General features: G+C 37.8%; 1 long non-coding RNA gene across 1 annotated transcript; it reads right to left on the bottom strand.

The window, feature by feature from the left end:
* Positions 1-11,311: 11,311 nt before the first annotated feature.
* Positions 11,312-13,010, bottom strand: LOC145038953 (uncharacterized). Its single transcript, XR_013679658.1, has 3 exons — positions 12,897-13,010; positions 12,007-12,094; positions 11,312-11,492 (listed from the first exon to the last, which is right to left on the bottom strand). It is a non-coding gene; the product is annotated as an uncharacterized LOC145038953 (long non-coding RNA).
* Positions 13,011-13,506: the final 496 nt, after the last annotated feature.

Genomic DNA, 13,506 nt, shown 5'->3' on the forward strand with positions numbered 1-13,506 from the left:
GTATACGAAAGTAAACTTCTTGAAATATATGTTTCTAGTACATAAGAGTTAGAAATCTGTTCGTAAAACTATACCTATTATAGTTTTCAAAAGTGTGCCTTGTTTGTTTAGAAATACTTAGGAAAAGAATCATTTGTTTATGAAAGCATAGATTTTTAGTGTAGAGTCTAAGAAAAAAAAAAGAATAATTTAAGAACAGTTTAGTTTTATACATGTATTACAACAACTTTATATTTTAAAAGATCGAATGCTATTGTAACATATGTTATATATTTATATATAAAAGTTCCTTTAAAGGTTTATAAATCGCATGTGATTTGAATATTTAACAGTATATAAAAGAGTTTCTTTATGTAACACACGATAATACTCGTGTGTTTTACTTGTAATCCCCCCCTTGAAAGCATATAAAAGTATTTAGAGTAATTAAAACGGTTGATTAAGGGGTATGAAACTCACTTGAAAGTTTTGGAGATAGCGAGATGGAAAACCGGGCAGAGTTTCGTCTCGGGAAACGGATTCTCCTCGGGATTCTCGAGAATCTCGGGAGTAAAATCGACCTTTGGGACTTGAGCTAAAAAGACCAGAGCTTCGGGTTTGAACGGACACGGAAAACGAGGCAAAGTTGAGAGAGAGAGAAGAGAAATGAGCCCTTTCTTTGGAAACCCTCGCATCTTATTTATAGTGAGGCTGGTCTGCCTCGGTACGCGGGGCGTACGCTCGTACGCAGTGCGTACGCGTACGTCATGCATGACCGAGGCCTCGACTGCCTCGGTTTCGGATGGGACAGGTTGTTGGGTACGCGGGTCGGATGGGACGGCGGGTCGGATGGGACGGCGGGTCGGATGGGTCGGTTCCTTCGGATAGCACGACGTGGACGATCAGAGGCCAATCCTCTCGGTTACGCGGGGCGTACAGGAGTACGCAGTGCGTACCTCGGATGAGGGCGCTAACTCCCCTTCGGATAATGTCTGAATTTTGATTAAAATAAATAATTAATTTATTTAATAAACTTCAAAAATTCATATCTTCTTTATACAAACTCCGTTTTCGATGGTCTTTATATCCTCGCGTAGGTGAGACTATGCTCTACAACTTTCGTTTAGACTTCGTCGGCAAATTCCAAAATTATTTTTTTATTATTTAATAAAAACCCATCGTGTTTAAGGAATTTCTTTGAAAATTCATAACTTCGCTATATGAAGTCGGATTTGGGCGTTCTTTTTACGTACGATCATGGTTCAAAGACATTGAATCATAGAAAGAAATTAAGTAGAACTTATTTATACATTTTATTACTCGTAAGTGGTTACAATACTTGACCCATTTTGGTCGTTACAAGGAGTTGAAGTATCGGGTTGTCACATTATCCCATGCCTTCCCAAAGTCGATCACGCAGGCTCGCAACATATCTTCCAAGGTTTGAATGGTCCTCTCACTTTGTCCGTCTGTTTGCGGATGGTAGGCTATACTCATGTCCAACCTAGTTCCTAGAGAATTCTGTAGCGACTACCAGAACCTAGAAGTGAACCTACTATCTCTATCTGAGATAATGGATATCGGAACACCGTGCAATCGTACTATCTCCCTAATGTAAGTTCTTGTAACCTTCTCCATCTTGTCTGTTTCTTTGATCGGCAGGAAGTGTGCAGACTTGGTCAATCTATCGACGATGACCCATATGGTATCAAGTTCACCCGTTGTCTTGGGAAACTTGGTAATGAAATCCATAGTAATGCGCTCCCACTTCCATTCTGGTATCTCAGGTTGTTGGTCAATCTATCGATGATGACCTATATGGTATCAAGTTCACCCGTTGTCTTGGGAAACTTGGTTATGAAATCCATAGTAATGCGCTCCCACTTCTATTCTGGTATCTCAGGTTGTTGTAGTAGACCAGAGGGTTTCTGATCTTCGACCTTGACCTTGGCGCATGTAAGACATTTACTCATAAAGGTAGCAATCTCTGCTTTCATGTTAGGCCACCAGCATAACTTTTTAAGATCCAGATACATCTTATCTGAACCCGAGTGTACGGAATAACGAGTGTTGTGCGCCTCATTCATGACCAAGTCTCTGAAACCACCTAGTTTCGAGGTCTAGATATGATCCATGAAATAATAAGCTCTGCCACCCTTAACCTCCAAGTTCTTATCCATTCCTCTTAGGGATTCACTCGCCACGTTTTCAGGCTTCAAAGCGTCGAGTTGGGACGCCTGTATTTGTGTGGATAAGTGTGAATGGATAGTGATAGTCAATGATTTGACCCTACGACCAGAATATTCCTTCTGACTTAGGGCATTAGCTACTACATTGGCCTTGCCGGGAGGATAACGAATTTCGCATTCATAGTCACTAAGTAGCTCGACCCACCGTTGTTGTCTGATGTTGAGATCCTTCTGGTTGAATATGTGTTGTAGGCTCTTGTGGTCTGTAAAGATTGTGCTCTTCGTACCGTAGAAGTAGTGTCTCTAGATCTTTAGAGCAAAAAAAAACTGCTCCTAGTTCAAGATCAGGGTTCGTATAGTTGACCTCATGTGTCTTCAGCTGTCTCGAGGCATAGGCGATGACCTTACCTCGCTGCATCAGAACACATCCGAGTCCTTGATTTGATGCGACGCAATAGACAACGAAGACTTTTATTCCTTCGGGAAGGGATAGTATTGGCGCGGTGCACAAGGCTCATTTGAGCGTTTGAAACGCTCTTTCCTGCTTCTCTTCCCAGTCAAAGGCCACGCCCTTCTGTGTCAGTGTTGTAAGAGGTTTAGCTATGCGGGAGAAGTTCTGAATAAACCTGCGATAGTAGCCAGCTAGGCCTAGAAATTGACGAATTTATGTAGGCGTCTTCGGTGCTGAACAGCTCTCAATGGCTTTCATTTTGGAACGGTCCACGTGTATTCCCTCTTCGCTAACCATGTGCCCTAAGAATTCGACTCGTCGAATCCAAAATTCGCATTTCGAGAACTTTGCGTAGAGCTTCTCAGAACGTAATGTTTCGAGGACTTGTCGCAAATGTTAAGTATGATCCTCCTTACTACGAGAGTAGATAAGTATGTCATCAATGAAAACGATGACGAACTGATCCAAGTAAGGACGACACACCCGATTCATTAAGTCCATGAATACCGCGGGCACGTTTGTTAACCCGAACGACATCACTACGAATTCATAGTGTCCATAACGAGTCCGGAAGGCTGTCTTTGGAACATTCTCCCCTATTACTCATAGTTGATGATATTCGGATCTTAAGTAAATTTTTTAAAAGAAGTTCGCCCCATGCAGTTGGTCGAACAAATCGTCTATCCGAGGCAATGGATAAAGATTTTTGACCGACAGTTTGTTGAGCTCCCTGTAGTCGATGCACATACGAAATGATCCATCTTTCTTCTTGATTAACAAGACTGGAGCTCCCCATGGTGAGAATCTTGGTCTTATAAAGCCCTTGTTGAGCAGTTCATTAAGTTGACCGGACAGCTCTTGCATCTCTGCAGGTGCTAGACGATAGGGTGATTTGGCTACTGGAGTAGCCCCTGGAACTAAGTCGATTCGGAACTCGACTTGACGTTGTGGAGGTAATCCTCGGAGTTCTTCTAGAAAGATGTTGGGAAATTCGCGTACCAATGGGATGTTCTGAATTTCCTTTGTTTCTTGGCTCACATCGACCACGTGAGCGAGGAATGCACGACATTCCTTTCGCAAGAATTTCTGAGTTTGGATGCTCGAGATGATACGAAGGTTCGTGTCGCGTTTGTCTCCATAAATTACTAAGGTTTCGCCAGACAGAAGATTGAGGCGAACAACCTTTTCGTAACACATGATATCGGCACGATGACGACTCAACCAATCCATGCCGATAATGACGTCGAGACTTTTAATTGAGACCGGCATGAGATCGATTGAAAACGAATGGCTATCTAAAGCTAGGGTACACCCTATGAATATGCTGCTAGTGATTTCTATCTTTCCATTAGCCATCTCTATAGTGAATGGTTCAATAAGTGCTCGTGATTTTTCCCTAAGTAAATGAGAAAATTTTTCGTTCACAAAACTCTTCTCTGCTCCACTATCAAATAGAATGCATGTGTAAGACCCCATTCACTAAAATTACCATAAAGCCAAACATGCTACATGCATATTCATAATTATAATTCACACTAGTGGTCTAAATACAAAAGCATGGATACAAACCAACTAAAAGGGTTTTTACAAAGTTTCATAACTAGTTGTACAAATACATAACTACCCAGGAATTTATAATCCATATACATATATGTATACCAAGTAAAAACGTAGTAGTGTCAACTACTCTAAGTCCTCCAACAAAGCCTGTTTACTCTGGATGCTTATCACCTGAAATAGTTAAACACTAAAAGGGATAAGTGGGCGTCACTTAGTGAGTTCAAAAATAGATACAATATAACGCTATGCCATATACATAACAATATGACAGGAACAAAAAGAAACAAAGGACAACAAAGGCTTATATGTGTATCAAATGAAGGGCTTTCCAAATCAATAAACGGTTAGATTCAAGGGATTACAATAATTAAGACACAATAATTTAGGATCATAAGCATCATAAATTCCAACCCAAGAGGCACATAAAACACAATCCCTTTTTAATCATGTTGCTAGAATATACAGGCTTTCAGCCCTACCTAGCCCGAAGCCAATACCAAAGTGATACGAGTCATGCTCTACATGGTCAAAGGCACAAAGCCAATACCAAAGTGATACGAGTCATGCTCTACATGGCCAAAGGCATCAAAATCAATATCAAGTAATAACCACTTAGATCAATAACACAAGAAAGCACATTGCACATATAACACATAACATACAATTGTCCCTATATTGAACTCACTGTGCTGTAACCGAATGTTGCGATAAAATTCCTCTTTTTCTGATGAAATTACACCATCCTCAGGCCTCTAAAACCTTCAATTATACTCCTGGAATTCATATTTCAAATTTCATAAGCAATTACTCAACTACTCTCAAGTTATGTTGTTTTCAATTTAGAAATTTTAGTTTTTGTTCTTTGTATAGCTGTCACTTGCAGATCTGTTTACCCTTATTAAATGTCAAAATAACTAATAAATTATACATATTAACAAAATAGACTCTTATATCTTTCTAATGCCACTGACCTCACATTTTAATGATTTTTCTATAATTTACTATGAATTTTACAAAACAGCATCCTAAAGCTGTCAAAATGTTCCAAAGCTGTCAAAATTCAGCCTTACTGCACTGAACATATAGCTGTTTTCACCCATTTTAAGTCCGGAATTAGATTTTGGTTTTAAAACAAAAATCAAAGTAGACATTCTCAGCTTTCCAGGGATATATAGCACATCTCCATACGATTTTTCTATAATTTTTTGGTGATTTTTACAAAAACAGGACAATTATACCCTTTATAATTTCATTTTACCCTTTACATGATCAAACCTCATGATCAATATCATCAAGTTCTTCTTTTACAATGATAACACTGAATATTTTAGTAATCCATTCTAATTCAAGTATAAACCATGGGTTTCATTATTAATTTTCACTAATTACTCTTAAACCATATGCTTAATTCTCAAGTTTACATGTAGTTACTTGATGTCCATTTAAGATTCTAGGTTAATAACATAAACTCATGCCTAATTTCATTAAATCAGTGGTAAACCCACTTTGATCAAACCCTAATCTCTTAATAACTCACTAATTACAAGGGTTAATCCAAAAATTAAGAGTTCATACCTTGATTACTAGACTTGATACTTCAAGAACACTCAAAATCTTGATTTAATCTTCAAAACTTGATCAAGATTGATCATGTATGTGAAAATCTCCCATAGGGATGGTGACGAACTGAAAATGGCAGGAAAATGACTCAAAATCGTGTTTCAATGGGTAAAAACCCGAGTTGGGTCGGGTTTTACCCGGTTTGGGTACCCGTTTTACCCCTAAACACTAAAAATTGCATAACTTTTCACTCTAAACTCCGTTTTCGATGAGGTTTTCACCTGTACGTTTCTAACGAGATAATTTACAACTTCCAATAAAAATATCCCAGAAAAGATCTTCCAATAAAATCAGATTTAATTATTTTCAACTTAGACGTTATACTTTCGTTAATTCCGATAGTTGACTTTTTGATCGGAATCACATAAGACTTCCCTATCACCTCTAATACAATCCAAATGATTCTAAACTTAGTTTAACTTCAAATATTATAAACCTATTTCGTTAGAAATCAACGCTTAAAACCATACCGAAAATAATATATATATATATATATATATATATATATATATATATATATATATATATATATATATATATATATATATATATATATATTTTTAAACGCTTACAATTCTATTTTACTATAACTACCAACTTTAAACGTTTAAAACAACATAATATATAATAATATTCATTTTTAAACTAACAATCATATGAAACATGATAATTAAACTAGGTTACTGAAGTGTATGTTACAAATACCTCCTCATTTTGAGGATTTCGTCCCCGAAATCATGACAATTTAAACAAGCGGGGATATTTTTCTCTTATGCCATTCTTATTTTCCCAAGTATAATTTGGGCCTTGATGATGTTTCCACTTGACAAGCACTAAATCCGCTTCTTTATTACGCAGATCAACCGTTCTCTCATTTATAATCTCTTCAGGTTCTTCTACATATCTTAACTTATTATCCAATTTCACCTCGGATAATGGAACTGTCTCATCATAGATGCTCAAGCATTTGCGTAGATAGCTCACATGAAACACATCATGAATACCTGCCAAATCTTCCGGCAATTCCAAGTGGTATGCTTGTTTACCAACTCTCTGGATGATTTTGAAAGGACCAACAAATCTAGGACTTAGTTTTCTTTTCTTCCCAAATCGCATAATGCCTTTCCACGGGGATACTTTTAGCATTACGAAATCACCCACCTGGAATTCTATGGGTCGTCTCCTCTTTTCTGTATAGGACTTCTGTCGATCCTTGGCCGCTTTCATTGTGTCTCGTACAATTTGAATCTTGTCGGTGGTGTCTTGAATCATTTCAGGGCCTCCAAGGATCTTTTGTCCTATGTCTCGCCAACACAATGGTGTACGACATTTGCGACCATATAATGCTTCATATGGTGGCATTTTGATTGAAGCGTGGTAACTGTTATTATACGAAAATTCAACAAGAGGTAAGTATTTATCCCTGTTACCACCGAACTCCAAGACACATGCACGAAGCATATCTTCTACGGTTTGGATTGTTCTCTCTGTCTGACCATCTGTTTGGGGATGATAAGCTATGCTGAGAGCAACTCGAGATCCCATTTCACGTTGCATACTTGCCCAAAAGTGAGAAGTGAAGTGAGTATCACGATCAGAACTGATCTTTAATGGCACACCGTGTCTTGCAACAATTTCATCCAAGTATACTTGTGCGTATTTCTCCATTGGAGCCGTTTCACGCATGGCAAGAAAATGAGCGCTTTTAGTCAGGCGGTCGACAATTACCCAAATGCTATCATGCTGTCTAGCAGTCTTTGGCAATTTGGTAATAAAATCCATGGACAGTTCTTCCCATTTCCATACAGGAACACTAAGACTTTCTGGGGTTCCATAAGGCTTTTGGTGCTCTGCTTTGACTTGTAAGCATACTAAGCATTCCTGTACATATCTTCCAATGTCTCTCTTTAATCCAGGCTACCAATAATCAGCTCTTACATCATAGTACATTTTACTTGTACCAGGATGTATTGAAAGTTTAGATTTATGGGCTTCATCTAAAATCTTCTGTCTTAATCCACCAATCTTTGGAATCCATAGCCGATTCTTGAATACTTTTAATCCTCGCGGATCATCAAGTAAAGCATCATTATAATGTATCATCCCTTCTTTCTTCACATTTTCTAGCTTTAGGGCCTCTTCATGCCATTTCTCTAGTTCATCTAGAATAGTGAATTAGTAATAGCATAACACATACTATTACGATAAATTTTTCTGCTAAGTGCATCGGCAACTACATTGGCTTTTCCAGGATGATATAGGATTTCACAGTCATAATCTTTGATCAGCTCCATGGCTCGTTGTTGTCTCATATTCAAAGTTTGCTGACTGAATATGTACTTGAGACTTTTGTGGTCAGTAAATAATTGGCATTTTGTACCAAAAAGATAATGCCTCCAAAGTTTTAGGGCAAATACCACTGCAGCGAGTTCGAGATCATGAGTGGGATAATTCTTTTCATAATCTTTCAGCTGTCTTGAGGCATAGGCTATCACTTTGCCATGTTGCATCAACACACAACCGAGTCCCAATCTTGAAGCATCGCTGTATACGGAGAAATCATCATCACCTTCTGGGAGTGATAAGATTGGAGCATGAGTCAAAAGATCTTTTAGAGTTGAGAAAGCTTTTTCTTGGGCTTCACCCCATTCAAACTTTACTTCCTTCCTTGTAAGACTCGTGAGCGGTACGGCTATACGAGAAAAGTCTTTAATGAATCTCCGGTAATATCCCACGAGACCCAAGAAACTATGAATTTCGGAAGCATTACGGGGCACTTCCTAATTTTGAATGGCTTCGATTTTGATAGGATCTACAGATACACCATCACTAGAAATAACATGGCCAAGAAATTGAACTTGGCGAAGCCAGAATTCACATTTCGAGAATTTAGCATATAGTTTCTCCTTTCGAAGAAGTTCTAACACCGCACGAATATGAATGGCATGATCAGCTTCAAACTTGGAATAGATTAGAATATCGTCAATGAATACGATGACTGATTTATCGAACATTGGGCGACATACCCGATTCATCATATCCATGAATACAGCAGGAGCATTTGTTAAACCAAACGGCATATCACGAAATTCATAATGCCCATATCGAGTACGAAAAGCAGTCTTTGGTACATCCTGCTCGTGAACTTTCAACTGATGATATCCAGATCTCAAATCAATCTTCGAGAAATAGCTAACACCCTGAAGTTGATCAAATAAATCATCAATGCGAGGTAGTGGGTACTTGTTTTTGATAGTCACCTTATTCAGCTCACGATAATCAATGCACATCCGCATCGATCCGTCCTTCTTCTTGACAAACAATACAGGAGCAGCCCAGGGAGAAGTACTTGGTCGGATAAAGCCTTTGTCAAGTAATTCCTGCAGTTGGATGATCATTTCTTTCATCTCTGTTGGCGCGAGACGATAAGGAGTCTTTGCAATCGGAGCAGCACCAGGCACAAGGTCAATTCAGAATTCTACTTGCCTATCCGGAGGAAGGCCAGGCAAGTCATTGGGGAAAACATCAGGATATTCGTTAACAACATGAACATCATTTACTGTTTTATTCTCCTCTTTTGAGACATCAACTGAGTAGGCCAGATAGATAGAACACCCCTTCGATATGAATTTACGAGCTTTAAGGAAAGAGATTATTTTGAAGATTCTTTGTTCACCATAGACATAAATAGGATTCTCCCTTTCAATAGGAATGCGTACTATCTTTTCATAGCACAAGAGTTCTGCACAGTTCTTTGATAACCAGTCCATGCCGAGAATGATATCAAAGTTGGGTAGGGAGATAGGAATCAAATTGGCAAGAAAATTATAACCTTCAATTTCTATGACACAATCTCTATAGACTTTATCAACAAGTAATGATACACTTCCTGCGGTATCTACATGAAATGGTTGGGCGAGTGCATAACAAGCAATTTGAAAAGAACGCGCAAATTCACGAGACACAAAAGAATCTGAGGCACCAGAATCAAATAAGATGTGAGCAGGTCTAGAATTGACGAGAAATGTACCAGTCACAACATTCGGGTCCTCGCGTGCCTCCTCTGGGGTAATCTGGAATGCACGGCCTTTAGCCTTTGGCACATCCTCCTTTTGGGTTGAAGTACCCACTGGTTGTTGAACGGAAGCTTGACTTCTCACCATTTGGCTGGTAAGAGTTGGGCAGAAACGCTTTCTGTGGCCAGTAACACCGCAAGCATAACATGTAACATTCCTCATCGGGCAAACGGGCTTCATATGACCTGTTTCTCCGCATCCATAGCAAATCACCGGTCCTTTTCCACATTTCTAGCATGGTGGTGGAGCTCTCGACTGAAGAGAAAAAGATTGTGGCCGACCGCGACCACGAAAGGCGCTCTGAGATTGTACTTTTGTGCTAAGATCAGATCGAGCAGATCGACCCGATGGATTAGTTGAAACAGAAACAGTTCGATCAACACGTGGATGCTTCGGGACAGAAAGAGTGGCACCACGTATCTCTAAGTCATGCTCGCGCTTTCGGGCATACTCAACAGCTTTATCGAATGATAGAATATCCCGATTGATCACGAAATCACGGATTTCATACCGTAACCCTTCCATGAATAACTGACTTTTATCGTCTTCAGTCGGGATATACTTCGCAGCAAACCGTGCCTTTTGATTGAATTGAGTTTCATATTTGGTCACAGTCATTCCTCCTTGCTTAAGTTCGAGGAACTCCTTCTCCAGTCTTTTCCTCATATCTAGAGGACAATATTTTCCTAGAAAGCGGATTTTAAACATCTCCCAAGATAAATTCTCCTGGTCATACTCGTTAAGAGCTTCAAATGTCGCTTCCCACCAGACTAAGGCTTCTCCAATGAGCATTGCAGAAGCATAGTTAACCTTGTCTTCATTAACCACATGGGAGATACGAAATACTTTTTCTGTGTTCTGGATCCAGGTAAGAACAACAATGGGATCAAGGACACCTGAAAACTCTGTAGCACCACTACTCTTGAAAGTTTTGAATGAGGGACGTTTCACTTTCTCTCTTGAAGACTCTCCGGTGGCTTTCTCTTTACCCTTATCACTATCCCTTTTGTGTTGTTCGAGAGTTTGTCGAATAACACCAGTAAGTTTATCCAAAAGTCGCTCCTCACGAGGGGATATTGGAGTATCTCCCTCATTAAGATGAAGATCTCCACCCACATCTAGTGTATGACTACCCTCCTGCTCAGCCATTGCTCTGAAAAATTTGGAGTAACATAACACGTAAGAATATAAGGATTTATCATTACCCAACACCCCACTTAAGTCTTTCCTATGGTTTGTATCCATATACGGACAATAAATTTGTTCATATATTGAACTTCCAACAGTTTAAGTCTAAATACCAATTCGTGGTATTTAGTTCGCTTAAACCAGTGCTCTGATACCATAATTGTAAGACCCCATTCACTAAAATTACCATAAAGCCAAACATGCTACATGCATATTCATAATTATAATTCACACTAGTGGTCTAAATACAAAAGCATGGATACAAACCAACTAAAAGGGTTTTTACAAAGTTTCATAACTAGTTGTATAAATACATAACTACCCAGGAATTTATAATCCATATACATATATGTATACCAAGTAAAAATGTAGTAGTGTCAACTACTCTAAGTCCTCCAACAAAGCCTGTTTACTCTGGATGCTTATCACCTGAAATAGTTAAACACTAAAAGGGATAAGTGGGCGTCACTTAGTGAGTTCAAAAATAGATACAATATAACGCTATGCCATATACATAACAATATGACAGGAACAAAAAGAAACAAAGGACAACAAAGGCTTATATGTGTATCAAATGAAGGGCTTTCCAAATCAATAAACGGTTAGATTCAAGGGATTACAATAATTAAGACACAATAATTTAGGATCATAAGCATCATAAATTCCAACCCAAGAGGCACATAAAACACAATCCCTTTTTAATCATGTTGCTAGAATATACAGGCTTTCAGCCCTACCTAGCCCGAAGCCAATACCAAAGTGATACGAGTCATGCTCTACATGGTCAAAGGCACAAAGCAAATACCAAAGTGATACGAGTCATGCTCTACATGGCCAAAGGCATCAAAATCAATATCAAGTAATAACCACTTAGATCAATAACACAAGAAAGCACATTGCACATATAACACATAACATACAATTGTCCCTATATTGAACTCACTGTGCTGTAACCGAATGTTGCGATAAAATTCCTCTTTTTCTGATGAAATTACACCATCCTCAGGCCTCTAAAACCTTCAATTATACCCCTGGAGTTCATATTTCAAATTTCATAAGCAATTACTCAACTACTCTCAAGTTATGTTGTTTTCAATTTAGAAATTTTAGTTTTTGTTCTTTGTATAGCTGTCACTTGCAGATCTGTTTACCCTTATTAAATGTCAAAATAACTAATAAATTATACATATTAACAAAATAGACTCTTATATCTTTCTAATGCCACTGACCTCACATTTTTATGATTTTTCTATAATTTACTATGAATTTTACAAAACAGCATCCTAAAGCTGTCAAAATGTTTCAAAGCTGTCAAAATTCAGCCTTACTGCACTGAACATATAGCTGTTTTCACCCATTTTAAGTCCGGAATTAGATTTTGGTTTTAAAACAAAAATCAAAGTAGACATTCTCAGCTTTCCAGGGATATATAGCACATCTCCATACGATTTTTCTATAATTTTTTGGTGATTTTTACAAAAACAGGACAATTATACCCTTTATAATTTCATTTTACCCTTTACATGATCAAACCTCATGATCAATATCATCAAGTTCTTCTTTTACAATGATAACACTGAATATTTTAGTAATCCATTCTAATTCAAGTATAAACCATGGGTTTTATTATTAATTTTCACTAATTACTCTTAAACCATATGATTAATTCTCAAGTTTACATGTAGTTACTTGATTTCCATTTAAGATTCTAGGTTAATAACATAAACTCATGCCTAATTTCATTAAATCAGTGGTAAACCCACTTTGATCAAACCCTAATCTCTTAATAACTCACTAATTACAAGGGTTAATCCAAAAATTAAGAGTTCATACCTTGATTACTAGACTTGATACTTCAAGAACACTCAAAATCTTGATTTAATCTTCAAAACTTGATCAAGATTGATCATGTATGTGAAAATCTCCCATAGGGATGGTGACGAACTGAAAATGGCAGGAAAATGACTCAAAATCGTGTTTCAATGGGTAAAAACCCGAGTTGGGTCGGGTTTTACCCGGTTTGGGTACCCGTTTTACCCCTAAACACTAAAAATTGCATAACTTTTCGCTCGAAACTCCGTTTTCGATGAGGTTTTCGCCTGTACGTTTCTAACGAGATAATTTACAACTTCCAATAAAAATATCCCAGAAAAGATCTTCCAATAAAATCAGATTTAATTATTTTCAACTTAGACGTTATACTTTCGTTAATTCCGATAGTTGACTTTTTGATCGGAATCACATAAGACTTCCCTATCACCTCTAATACATTCCAAATGATTCTAAACTTAGTTTAACTTCAAATATTATTAACCTATTTCGTTAGAAATCAACGCTTAAAACCATACCGAAAATAATATATATATATTTTTTTTAAACGCTTACAATTCTATTTTACTATAACTACCTACTTTAAACGTTTAAAACAACATAATATATAATA

This window comes from Lactuca saligna, chromosome 4 (genome assembly GCF_052625555.1).
Source record: "Lactuca saligna cultivar CGN05327 chromosome 4, ASM5262555v1, whole genome shotgun sequence".
Lineage (NCBI taxonomy): Eukaryota > Viridiplantae > Streptophyta > Magnoliopsida > Asterales > Asteraceae > Lactuca > Lactuca saligna.